Below are 4748 nucleotides of genomic sequence, written 5' to 3'. Positions count from 1 at the left end.
GATATACCATATCAAATGTGATCAGCATAAAATATCAAATTCAATATATCTGCCAAAGTATATCTAAATTTCCATGAGCTTTTCAATGTAAAAAGTAGACTCCAAGGTCCTAAACATGTCTAAATTGTAATTGATGATAAAATTATTAATTACACAAGATCACATTTGTCATTTTGCTTTGCTCATGAATGGAAGGAAATCTATCACCACTTCCACCTACAACACTTCAGACTCAAGGTTAGCATATATCATATGGGAATATAGTCAGCCCTCTCTATCCATGAGTTCTGTGTCTGCAGACTCAACCAACTGCAGATCACAAACAAGGTACCTCGTTGCCCAATGACGTTTACTATGTAGTTGGGACTATGATGGTTATGTCTGTGCTAAACATGTGTGGACTTTTTCTTTGTTATTATTTCATAAACAATACAGTGTAACAACTATTCACATAGTATTTACATTGTAGGATGCATTATAAGTAACCTAGAGATGATTTAAAATATTTGCAGGATGTGCATGGATTAGATACAAATAATACACCATTTTACATAAAGCACTTGATTAGCCAGTGTTTTAAGTAAAGCCTAGGGATCCTGGAAACAATTCCCCATGTATGCCAAGGGCCAACTGCATTTTTCTCTTTACCAATAAATCACAATAAGGTTTCTGCCTAATATGAGGTATCCTGGGGAGCTAATTTCAAAGCAGAAAGGTAGACTACTTCCTAAAATCACAATTGTGGTTTTGGAAACATTAGAAAAATACATTAGGCAACTTTCGAAGTAACAATATGAGCAAAGGACTTATTTCCTAAGTGTTTACCCATATCATTTTTCAGGCATCATATAACAAAGAGATGTGTGAAACTGCATCATGCTTCTACAAAAAAATTTAGCACTTCAAGTTAGGAAAAATATTCAAAATTTTAATGAACATAGAAAAATGCCTTGTCAAGTTCTCTGGTTTTATTGTTAAAGAAGAAAGAGAGTGTATAGGACAGATATCTTTCTTATGAAATGCACAGAATTAAACAATATGGTATGTAAGATACTTTAACTCTTTCGGAGAAGTTTCACACATGACTGGAACAGAGTACTTTACAACTCCTTCAGCTTCCTCAAAGTATAAATTCATTCCTCTCAATGTTAACTAAAAGCCAAGGGAGTAACAGCATTGCAGGAAATTGACCATTTCTGTATATACTAGAAAACTGTCCAAATTTTGCTGTCTTAAATTATTTCTCTAGCTTGAAGCATAGTCAAATGGTGGAGGATGTTTGCACAGCTGTATGTTTGCACATATGCATACACACATGTTTATGTGCAGTAGATAAAAACAAGAAACCAGATTTTTAAGAGTTGTTTTGCTTATATCAGGGACAGATAAGGATCCTCCACAAACTCAAATCTAACAACCTTCTAGAAGAGTTTCTACAATGGCTTTGTATCTAATATGAATCTGATTGCTAAGGGCATAAAATCTCTCAAAATATATCTGTTTATGATACTCACGGTAACCATTCGGTAGCTACACAATACAGTTTGACTCTGAAATTAGATCCACTAATATGGCAAAATGATATGTTGCCAAATCCTCAGTGGAGGATTAGCAGATCTGGATCTCAGTGTGAACTAAAAATCCAACCAGACTTTTGGTCTTTGGTCTTTCGCTTCTGCAACTTACTATAAGTTGAAAACTCTCTATGAGACTGTTCATAAATGCTACCTAGCTCTAGTGTTCTTGGAATGCACCTAACAAGTACTGAGGACTTCCAATGCACGCCAGAACCTTGTGCGATGCCGTGTGGAGAGTGGAGAGGAAGTAGAGTCTGTAGCTTCCGCCCTTATCATCACTCTGCCAGACACAGTACTAGGTGGCAGATTTGAAACAGTGTATAACATGATGCTAGTCTCTATGTCTTGGGACTTCTGGGAAAGACATGATTACATTCTTACTATGACCTATTTTAATCAGTGTTATGTTAGAGGACGTGCATAGAGCTTTGGGGACACATATTTCAAGAGCCCTAAGGGGCATAGAGGTTGGAGAATAGCTTCTGGCAGTTGTAACCTTTTGACTGAAACCTAAAGACAGAATAAATGTGAGCCATGCCAGTGGAAGGAAAAGACTATTCCAGACAGAAGGAGACCATGTAAACAAATACTACATGGTAAAGAAAAACATCGATTATTTGAGGAAGTAAGGTTAGCAGAACGGTGCTCAGTCTGAAATGAAAAAAAGACAGGGGGAACACTTTTGGAACAGCAGTGAAAAATCTAAGGTGACATATGCTAGGTACTAATTTGGTCAATATAGCTCCAAATACCAGGGAGGGTTTGGACGTACTCATGTCCATGGGGAAGCTGGCCTCACTCAACCGAGGAGCCTGGCTTTTGATGAGCTTAGAAAAAAATGAGTTAATAAGCAGGGGAGAGTCTATGGCCATGCCATCCTGAACAAGCCCGATCCCGTCTGATCTCGGAAGCTAAGCAGGGTCGGGCCTGGTTAGTACTTGGATGGGAGACCACCTAGGAAGACCAGATGCTGTAGGCTTAAAAAGCTAAAAAATAAGGGATTGTAAACTGACAAGGTCGTTGCAATCTGTGAGGTCAACTAAGGGTTGCCTCGCCTAAAAAAAAAAAAAAAATGCAGGGGAGCATTTCGGTTGAGGAATAGCAAACAAAACACAGAAGGGTGAAATTTGTTTGTTTGTTTGTTTTCAATATGTTCTATATTATGAAAGAATCAAAGAGTAATTTTCCTGATTTTTTAATAGCGATTTATCAGGAAAAAAGTGTCAAGCCATCAGTTGTAGTTTCAGCTTTTTAAGAAACTAAATTCGTGGATGTTTATGGGGATAGGCTCAAATGAGCAAACAACTTACTTCCCCACCATCCTCTCTGAATTCACAGTGGTTATTTCCTGGTTTGTACTAAAGATTGCCATATAAACTACAATTTCCTTTTGTTTTCATGTCAGGTATCATTTATTATAGAACACAACATCTCAACAGGTGTGAGAGTACTCCAGAGTAGTATCAACGATTATAATTGAGATTGGTGGGTATTGAAATAAATGTTTTCATTTATCCTTGAGGATCCACATATCATTTTTCTGGTTTTCTATTACCTATCAGTCACATGAAACATGTTCCTCCTGTCCAGCATGGAAAACCAACTAAAAATCTAAAACTTTGGGACAGAGTATTCTAATAAGTTAAAATAACTTACAGTTTTCTTAACAAACATGATAAATTACTAATCTTTGTGGAAATAATAAAAATTCAAGTTCTAATTCAAATTTCTTATATATTGCCTTCAAATCTACATGTTAAAAATGCTGCTTATAGGAACCAAACAAAGCATTATTTGGTTAATGTAAAACCAAAGATTTGTTTTATAGAAAAGGACAATGAGCCACTTAAAATTTAAAACAAGTGTCCAAAGTCACAGAGTGAGTAAGGAACCCATTTTAGGGTTTGCAAGTTTTCCTTGGTTCCTAACCTGCATCTGTGAGTTCTGAAAGAGCGTTAAACAAAACAGCAAGATCACTTGTATGCACAATGCAGTGACTACGCTCTAGATTTGGAAAAGGCAGAAGAAAGCAGGAAGACAGGCACACACTCCCGTGTTCTCATCTTCCTTCTCCTGGGCTCTATTGCTGGGAGCTAAAGAGCCAAGTGACCAAACAGTGAAGCCATGAGACCTTAGAGGAGTAATCAGTGATCCTTCTACTGAAGCCTTATACAACATTTGACCATGAAAATAACTGGACCACTTACAGCAATGTTAGACTGGTGTTTGAACCATATTCTGGATGACTCTTCTTGATCCTTTTACTTCAGCTGAATCTTAATCAACAATGTGGACCTGATAAGTCACTCTTGACATAATTGCCAGCATATCTTGTGAATTAAAATATTTTGGTGAGACCGATGGCAATAGAGTAGTCTTCATCTATTCAGAGCTTAATATCTTTGTATTAGTTTTCACTGCGGTGGAATCATTGCAGAATTTTGACTCTTTATCAAACTACAGTCCTTGGGATGATAGCTACACAGATTAAAACTAAAGAAAGTTTTCAGATTCTTACCATATACTGGAATGATGAGGCATTACCATAAGATATATAGGATTATTTTCAGTTTTGTAGGCACCTCTTTGAGGTATGATATTTTCAAAAGATCTAAACTTAGTGGAGTATTTCTGCAAAAGTTCATGACACAAGGAGAAATGCATTCATCATTACTTATTGTGTGTCATTCTCATAAAACAAGTTTAGAAAAGACTTCAGATTTCAGAAGACACCTTCAGATTTCCCTGACATCTGAAAGCGAGGTTGAAGAGTCAGCTGGATCACCTCTCACCTTATACCCAACCAACGTAGCAGTAATAGCCAAGAAAGAGAAATAGGCTCACCCTCTCCCATGCAAACAAAAGGTATTCTGTAGCTGCAAAAAAAAAATTGTCCAATTTACAAATAACTGCACATGTGTATTATAGTAACAGTATTTTATTTTTAAAATTCATTTTAACTTTGTTCAAAAACTAAGAAAATTGACTTGGATACAGTAAGAAATGAATAAATTAATTAAATTATTTGGTTAATTCATCTTTTTGTGCTGTTAGATCAATTTGCTGTTTCCACTACTGCAATATATTACAAAAGTTTATGTCGTGGAACTTGGCTAATCACAAATACTATATTTCATGGTAACTGATTGAAAATTTCTTTTGATTGGACTT

General features: G+C 36.1%; 1 non-coding gene across 1 annotated transcript; it reads left to right on the top strand.

Moving 5' to 3' along the window:
- Positions 1-2437: 2437 nt before the first annotated feature.
- On the top strand, positions 2438-2556 carry LOC111733300. The gene has a single exon (XR_002777934.1). It is a non-coding gene; the product is annotated as a 5S ribosomal RNA (ribosomal RNA).
- The last annotated feature ends 2192 nt before the right edge of the window (positions 2557-4748 follow it).

The sequence above is a fragment of the Pteropus vampyrus genome, unplaced genomic scaffold, assembly GCF_000151845.1.
Source record: "Pteropus vampyrus isolate Shadow unplaced genomic scaffold, Pvam_2.0 Scaffold13, whole genome shotgun sequence".
NCBI classification, from domain to species: Eukaryota; Metazoa; Chordata; class Mammalia; order Chiroptera; family Pteropodidae; genus Pteropus; species Pteropus vampyrus.
Note: the sequence above shows the minus strand (reverse complement) of the source record. Positions and strands in the feature narration are given on the sequence as shown.